Source organism: Bos indicus, chromosome 12, assembly GCF_029378745.1.
Source record: "Bos indicus isolate NIAB-ARS_2022 breed Sahiwal x Tharparkar chromosome 12, NIAB-ARS_B.indTharparkar_mat_pri_1.0, whole genome shotgun sequence".
Classification (NCBI taxonomy): Eukaryota; Metazoa; Chordata; class Mammalia; order Artiodactyla; family Bovidae; genus Bos; species Bos indicus.
Genome location: NC_091771.1, coordinates 17,980,611 through 17,989,996, shown reverse-complemented (window position 1 = coordinate 17,989,996; position 9,386 = coordinate 17,980,611).

The following is a 9,386-nucleotide window of genomic DNA, read 5'->3' as shown; positions in this document are numbered from 1 at the left end:
GTCTGGCCTGGGTTGGGCTAAGAACACAGTACAAATTGACATTGCTGGTGTTGAGGGTGGAGGTGGGATTCACTTTAGAAAAGGTGCTCAGACCAGACCTATCCAATGAAGTGACGCTGAGGAAAGACATGGATAAAGTAAGGCAGTGAGCCTTGGGCTGTATGTAGGGGCTGGAGGTAGGAAGAGTGGAATTCCTGACCCAGAAATAGCAAGTGTTAAAGTTCTGAGGCAGGATTGCTCCAGGTAGTTTAAAGAAAGGCGAGGCAGCCTCGTGACGAGAGGAACGAGAAAGGGGAAAGAGAGCCAGTGAAGGGGAGGTCAGGGGATTACTTCTGGCCTTGCAGAACATGTGAGAACTTTGACTTTTATTCTGAATGAAAATGGATTGCGGTGACTGACGTTAAGCGAGACTGGGGAAGGCCCACTCTAGCTGCCCTGTTTGGCAGGGACAAAGGCTCTAGGGACCAAAGGGACTAGGCTCTAGGGACCAAAGACAGAAGCAGCAAGACTGCTTAGGAGGCTGCTTCACTGATCCAAGCAAGAGCTGACAGTGGCTCTGACCAGCATGTTAGCAGTAGGGAGTGAGAAGGGGCTGGCTTCCTGACAGTCTGTATTTTGAGGATAGAGCACGCCAGATTTGCTCCTTGATTAGGTGTGAGGTTTCTGAAAAAGAGAGGTATCAAGGATGAAGACACATTTTTAGCTTGAGCAATTGAGAAAAGAGTTGACACGAGAATATGGAAGGGCTAGATTATTTTTTTTTGCAGAGGTGGGTGGGGTGGATAAAATTTTCCTTTGAATATGCTGAATCTGGTATGCCTACTGGACACATAAAATGAGGATGTGAAAAGATAGCGACTATAGCTTTGGTGCTGTTTAGTTGCTACATCATGTCCGACTCTTTGTAAGCCCATGGACTGCAGCACACCTGGCCTCCCCATCCCTCACTATGGGCCAAGTTCATGAATCGGTGATGCTATCCAACCTTTAGCTTAGGGGGGATTTAAATGAGAAATTTCCCAAATGACAGATGTTTATTTGAAGGGATAAGTTATGTACTTGCCTTGGCCTTCAGTTTCAAAACAATCGGAAACTAAAATTTATAAGTTGTTTTTAGTGTTTATGATATAAATCTAATACTGGGACTGCTATATTTTCACTCCCCCTCCCCATCCAGATGTGAGGTTTACAATAAAGATACTTTCACAATGAAAACATTAAACAAAGATTTTAAAACATGAGCTATCCACAAAGAACTATGCATGAATGCTCGTTCCAACTTTATCCGTAATAGCCAAGCATTGGAAATAACTCCATATGCAGGACAAATGATAAATTATAGTATTTATTAAAAAGTAGAATTGTTGTTCAGTCGCTAAGTCATGTCCAACTCTTTGGCAACCTCATGGATTGTAGCCTGCCAGGCTCCTCTGTCCATAGAATTCTCCAGGCAAGAACACTGAAGTGGGTTGCCACTTCCTCCTCCAGGGGATCTTCCCAAGCCAGGGATTGAACCCGTGTCTCCTGCTTTGGCAGGTGAATTCTTTACCACTGCACAGCCTGGGAAGCCCCTAGCAATTAAAAAGAAACTACTCAGCAACTAAAAAGAAACACTGATTCATGCAACAACGTGGATGTCAAAAATATCGAGTGAAAAAAGCCAGACTAAATGATTACAAGTTCTATGACTCAAGTAAATTTCAAGAACAACCAAAAACTAATCTAGGGTCATAGAATTCAGCAAGTAGTTGCATCAGATGGAGGAAAAATTGATTGGAAAGGAGTACGAGGAAACTCTCTGGGGTAATGAAGTTGTTCTGATGATTGTTAACCCAGACATAGAAAATTGTCATAATTCACTGTATTGAATACATGTACATTTTATTAAATGTAAATTCTATCTAGAATACACAACAGGACATAAGCCAACTACTGAAAGGGTTATATACTACTGAAAAACCTGGGCAGAAAGCAATTAATCTAACTGAGCACAAACTGGGAGCTCTGAGTTTTCCAGCAATCAAAGCAAAAGGGAAGCATTATTTAGCTCTATTATCTAGTATCAGCATGTATAAAATAAAAAAATTTTCCTATCACTACATTTTAAAGAATATCCAGGGGCATTCCCTGGCAGTCCAGTGGTTAAGACTCAGCACTTTCAATGCAGAGGGTATGAGCTCCATTCCTACTCCGGGAACTGAGATCCAGCATGCCAAAGTGCAGTCAAAAAACAAAAAAGACTATTTAGATAAAAATATATTACAATTTTTTTGCAATAAAACCTTCATAAAAGTTGAAGAAACATTCCAGGCTCATTTTTATTTCTGTGAGTCCTCAACAGAAGGAAGAGAATATTAAGTTATGGGTCCATGAAGGAGGGCCTCCCTGGTGGCTCAGTGGTAAAGAATCTGCCTGCAATGCGGGTGACACGGGTTCGATTTTTGGGTCAGGAAGATCCCCCAGAGAAGGGAACGGCTACCCACTCCAGTATTCTTGCCTGGAGGATTCCACGGGCAAAGAGAGCCTGGCAGACTACAGTGCATAGGGTTGCAAAAAGTCGGACACTGAGCAACTTTCACTATGAAGGAATTTCTATGGGAAACCTGAAGGAGGCATTCAAGGTAGCTTTCTAGACTGCCACCTAGCTGCAAGGATAGAATCTAGGGACTCATTCTTGAGAAATAAAGGATTCTCAGATTTCATAAGCTCACTTTTCTGCATGCCTCAGCTGGGTTTGTGACAGGAGTTGGATATCAGATAATTAGGGGTTAACTAAAGTGGAATGTTCTCTGGAGTTGGTTAAAACCATATATGTGGAGTTCAGCTACTGAACTTGTATTTGGTTAATTATATGTTTAAGAACCTTTCTGGGACGTCCCTCGTGGTCCAGTGGTTAAGACTTTGACTTTCAATGCAGGGGTACAGGCTGGATCCCTGGTCAGAGGAGCTTAGATCCCACATGCCTCTCAGCCAAAGAACCAAAACATGGAAACAGTATTGTAACAAATACAATAAAGGCTTTAAAAATGGTCCATTAAAAAAAAAAAAAAAAGCCTTAAAAGAAAAAAAGTTCTAAGAAGCTGCCATATTCACACCCACATAGAAAACCATGCCTGGGTCTGCTTAGTTGGGACTTAATCGATAACTTCATCTCTGGCATTTAGGTACCTCTTCTGCAACTCCTTCCTGTGCTTCCCAGCAGCGCTGTAATTGACAAAATTAGGCAGGAAGTACTTTGTTAGGGCTTTCATGGTGGCTCAGCTGGTAAAGAATCTGCCTGCCAATGCAGGAGACAGTAAGAGATCCAGGTTCAGTCCCTAAATTGGGAAGACCGACTAGAGGAGGAAATGGCAACCCACTCTAGTATTCTTGCCTGGGGAATCCCACAGACAGAGGAGTCTGGCGGGCGACAGTCCGTGGCGTCACAGAGTCGGACATGACTGAGCACGCACACACACACAGTACTTTGTTCAGGACTCCCAGCTTTTAACACATTTAGCATCCTTGGCTCCACTCAGGAAGTACAAGTAGCATCCATAGCCTTAAGACAACCAAATAGTCCTGCTCTGTTTTTAAACTTAGCATCACCCCTTTCAGTAAACACTGGGGCTTAAAACAAAGTTGGTATCCTTTTGAATGTGGAAGAGCGTCTGATCCCAAATTCAGTGGAATCACATGACACAGAAAAAGATATAAGCTTGGTTTAGGGGAAACATTTGGGGGACATATAATATCAGTTATCCACGTCTGTCATACAAAAACTTGAATACGGTTCTCACAGAGCATTTTACTTAGAACAAGGCTATGTCTTTACATGATGAGCCTACCAGGATGAAACAGCAAGTAAAATCCTCAGCAGCTGAATTAGTTGAACCCACAAAATGTTGCTCATTCATTCAATAAATATTAATTGAACTGTCCATTCGAATGAAGATTATCTGCCCCAAATACTTTGGTTATAATAAAATTGATGTTAAAACTTTTTGTTTTCTAGATACAACTGATCAGGAAGTTACTTTATTCCTTCATTCAGTGTTAAGACCTATTACCTGCCAAGCAGAGAGGACACAGTGGTAAGCTTTGCTGATAGTCTACTAGAAGGTTTCAGGGAAATAGATGATAAATACAGAAGTTATTAATATTAGAATTAAAGAGTTATAGTGACTTTTCCTGAGGAAATTTTAAAATTGAGATATAAAGGATGAATAGAAATTAAATGTTTTGTTTGTGGGGATCAGGAGGGGTTTAGGGAGAGAGAAAATTGTTTTAGGCAGGGGCACCAGATTATACAAAAGCCAGAACAGGTTAGCATGAACACAGAAAAGTGGTGCAGACAAATCTAGTGAGTGCAGAATGTTAGGGCTTGGAAGATTTCGACCTTTCTCCTAAGTGTAGCAAAACACCATCATAAAATTTAACAAAAAAAGAGACACGATCAGACTTACGTTTAACCCAACTCATTCAGATCCAGAATGGATAGATTGGAGAAAGCCAACTTAGATTTTGGAAGTGACAGCTAGACAACTGGGTGGGCAACGTTATTACGTAGTCAAGGTGATGGTGGGCGAGACAAGGGAATGAAGGTGGAACAGGGAGGAATGACTGATTCACTGAGTAAGTAATTAAGAGCTCCAACTATATGCCAGCGGCCTGTTAAGATACTGACGAGTCCAGTGGGGGAAATAAGCAAGAACAAAACAAACTTTCAATCATAGTACCATAAAGGAGAAATACGTGATACTATGAAGTCGTGAAACTTTTCCTAACGTTTCAGGTCTCTTTTGAGAAAGGGAACTAGATTCTCCAGATTGACTAGAAGTCAACTACAGGGCATGGTGAAGAATGAATAGGAATAATTTTCAAGGGAGGAAAAACAGCATTTACACTGTAAGGAAGCCAGTGTGAGAGACTCCAAAGAGCAAAAGGGGAGTTTGATGAAGATGAGGTTGCAGAGGTGGGATAGCACTGTATTATGCAGCAGTAAGGAATCTGTCCTTTATTCTAAGAGCTAGGGAAAGCCTTGAACATGTTTTAAAGCTGCGTGTATTATTATTAAAACACACATACACACACATCAAATTTGCGTCTTGAAGAGATTGTTGTGGCTGCAGTATGAAGAATAGATTGCGGGGGTGAAGTGGATATTAAGCCATCTCTGCAAAAACCATGAAGATGCTGGGAGGTGAAGGACTTGGTGACTGGGGAAAGGATGGGGTTTCTGGGTTGGGCTTCTAAAAACACGCTCCCAGTTCATGACAAGTAAGAGCACATCATCTGACTAGAATTTTTTTTTTTTTTTTTTTTAATATTTATTTGGCTGACTATGTCTTAGCTGTGGCATGCAGGATCTTCAGTCTTTGCTGAATCATTTGTTGCAACATGTGGGATCTAGTTCCCTGACCAGGGATGGAACCCGGGCCCCCTGCACTGGGAATGTGGAGTCTCAGCCACTGGACCACCAGGGAAGTCCCTGTTCTCACCTTCTTACTCACTAGGGCAAGAATTACATCTTTCCCTGGTCATCTAAAAATTACATGCTACATTACACTTTCAACTGTCAACAATGGTGGGAATGGGACTAAAAAGGATGGTAGAAAGAGGGGGGCATTCGCTTTTTACCATCAACATTTCTATATTACATGACTTTTACAATAAAAATGGGAATACAAATGTAAGCTGAAAATTGAATATAGAAACGCCATCAAATTATTTACAAATATAAGCAAGAAAGCTAGGATTACCTTGTTTTATGCCACTTAGAAATGGATTTTGAGCTCTCAAAAGCCCACTCCCACCCATCTGCTTCTTGGGACTCATCTGCAATAGAAGACTGGAGGGATTAAGAGTCCACACCAAATAAAGGCTACAGTATGTGCAGGAGATGCAAGGTACGCGAGTTCAATCCCTGGGTCAGGAACATCCCCTGGAGAAGGAAATGGCAACCCACTCCTGTATTCATGCCTGGAGAATCCCATGGACAGAGGAGCCTGGTGGGCTATAGTCCATGGGGTCGCAGAGTCAGACACAACTGAGTACACATACGTATTTTTTAAATCTTAAATTGTGACTAATATTTTGTCAGTAAGATAAAAGCCTAACAATGATCAATAGTGAGAGAGCAGACTAGACTCTGCTTTTCCCTCATGTAATACTTGAATGAGAAAGACCCAGAGAGAAGAAAGCTAACCCTGACTTTGGACAAGACATTTAACCAACTGACAGCTCTGTAGTTTTGTGGAGCTGAAACGATGTCCTTTTTATACACACATACACATGAAGTCCTCACCTGGGAAGCTGAACCCCAAAGAGTTAAACATGCAAGGACTGGTGCCCATCATTCAGAGCAGGATTCATATAATTCCAGCCAACAAACTCCTCTCTAGGTGGAAAGGAGGTGTCCAATGAACTATTAAATGTGCACTTAGCAGGATGTTAGCCATTCAGCCAGCATTAACTCATAACCGCATTCAAATGTGGAATCTGGACTTTTTCCTTCCAATAATCCATTTGCTTCTTGTTTTATTATTAAACTGCCTTTGAGTTTCTTTATAGTCTACACCCCACTTCTGCTGTTTGAGATGAATACCCCTGAGAACACTGTTTTGTTTTGCTTTGTTTTTGCATCCTACTTATTTTAACATGGATGTGGAGAATCTAAAATGGACACAGCAAAAGCAGAAAATTTAAAAACATGCACTGAAAAACAGGATCAGTGTTTACTTGCTAACACGTACCAGTGACAGGGGTTCCCAAAAACCTAGATAGGGGTTGCCAACAACTAGACGGCCCTGTACAAAGCTTTCACATTTATTATTTTGTTCCATCTTCTGCCACAGTGATCGGACCAGAGACCTAACGACGTGCAGAGATTTTAATCTTCTGACGTGTGCTCTTTATTCAGCCATGCAATAGGATGTTTCTGGAAGGGAGCTGGATTAGAGCAATCGTAGATAAACAGGCACATATACAAGACGGAGAGCCTCAGGGAAGTCAAGGGGAGGGAAGCATGTATGAGTCTCCCCCGCCCCCCCAGGAAACTGGGCAGTCCTCTCTGCCTGGCTGGTTCGGTCATCTTCTCACTCACTTCCTCTGCCTTCTGCTTTCCCCAGGCTCACGACCACACCACGACTGTAGTCTCAGGCATGGCATATGAGGGTACATATGCCGTGTATGGCGTATGGCATGTATGGCATTCAAAGGGTACAACCCTGAATCTCAGCTGGAGCTCCAAAATTCCTGGGCCACATCTGACTGACCAAGCTTGGGCGAGAGGGACACCTCTGGTCAACTGACTCTAAAAAAGGGATACACAACTCAGCATTTTTAATGGCAAAAATGTCATACCGAAATGTCCAACAAGAGAGCACTTACTAGAAAGTTACACCACACCCACAATAAATACAATGCACCCTTTAAGATGCACAATGTTCAATGACCTGGCAAAGTGCTTACGTTAAGTGGAGGAAAAGACTATCAAACAGTGAAGACACAGAAGTGCATACACCAAAATAACAACAAAAAACACAGTCAGTTCTTGGTAGGGAATAATTTCCCCTTTTCCTTGTGTTTCTATGTATTTTCCAAATCTACAAAGAGCATGCTGCTATTACAGTAAGATGATACAGTTTTCAATATACACTCGATTCCTTATTATGATTATTGCTGGGTAATGGAATTACAGAGGATCTTTATTTTCTTATGAGTTTTTTTTTTTTTTCTTTCATTCATTTGAACTGTCCACTCGTGGTAAAAAAAAAAAAAAAAAGACAACGCTTTGTGTTCAGCACATCATTTTGGTCCTCTTCCTGGACACACCTGATGACTACATTCCCCACCTCCCTTACCACTGGCCTGAGGTCATAGGGCTGGGTTCTGGCCAATGGAAATGGGGAAAAGTGATGCGTACCCTAGCAGGCCCACCCATAAACCCCTGCAGGATCTACCACTCCCCAACTCTTCTTCCAGGGCAAGTCTGAGGATTCAAAGCTGGCACTGTCACAAGATGGGCAAGTCTGGGTCCCTGGGAACCTTTTTGCCACATTGAAGTAATGATGAAAACAGACCAAAGTCCTGCTGTCCGAAACCACTGAGATGCTGGAATTGTTACAGCAGTTCATCTATCCTATTATCCTAAAAACTAAGATGCTCCATCCAGAACACAAACCTTCACTATCAGTCCATGATCTGTTAGAAAGAAGTCCTCAGGATGGCAGAAACGGCCACCATAACCTGGTCTCATGCACTTCACATCCCAAAAATCTCACTGACCCTTCTATGCTAAGTCACTTCAGTCGTGTCCGACTCTGTGTTGACCCCACAGACGGCAGCCCACCAGGCTCCCCCATCCCTGGGATTCTCCAGTCCATGGGATTCTCCAAGCAAGAACACTGGAGTGGGTTGCCATTTCCTTCTCCAATGCATGAAAGTGAGAAGTGAAAGTGAAGTCGCTCAGTCATGTCCGACTCTTAGCGACCCCATGGACTGCAGCCCACCAGGCTCTTCCATCCATGGGATTTTCCAGGCAAAAGTACTGGAGTGGGGTGCCAAGGCTTCTAAAACGTCTGGACCCAATCTTCCCCTATTCCAGCACCAATCACAACTGTGTTACAATTAGTTGGTTATTAATCAGTTCCTTTCATGAGACTGACAGTCTCTACTAAGGCGCAGTTGTCTTTGTTTTTCACAGGTATAACTTTAACACTTAATGCCATGTGCTGGGCATATAAAGGATGCGACGTATCTGCTCAATGAATTAATAATGTGTTCCTAAGTGTTCATAGCCCCTAAAAACCATGAAATTTTAGTGTCTTGGAGGCACGGAAAAGCAATTCTCATTTCATCAGAATATATTCTCTTCTAAAACAAATTTCAATCCCCAAGTATCTGTCTACCAGCCTAAAGCTTTTACAGTATTACTGAAAGGAAACCAAGAGCCAGGACTCAAAATAATATCCTGGTTAGCCTAGTACTGGTTCCTAGACTAAATCCTTTATGGGTTTGTAAAGCTTTAAAAAGTCTGACTTCTTAAATTCAGAACTGGAATTTGTCTCAAGAATTTACAGTGAAATTACTCTTAGATATTTTAAATAGAGGTGGATTCTAAATTATTTCAGATAGGAAACAAACTTAGAAATATAAGAATCACCACTGTAACTCAAAATGCTCCATTTGTGAGGAGATATTCCCAGGAAAGCACTTTAGTTTATGCTCCTTGGAAAGTTTAGGTTTAATGACAGCCCTTTCATTAAATACAAAAACATTCCTTCAAAATGTTTAAACAACATCTTGAGTCTTAGATGTTACCTGAACAGTATCCATGAAGAATACACTTATAAAACCTATGACTTTACCCACTGTATATAGAGAACTGGAATTTTAAGAAATAG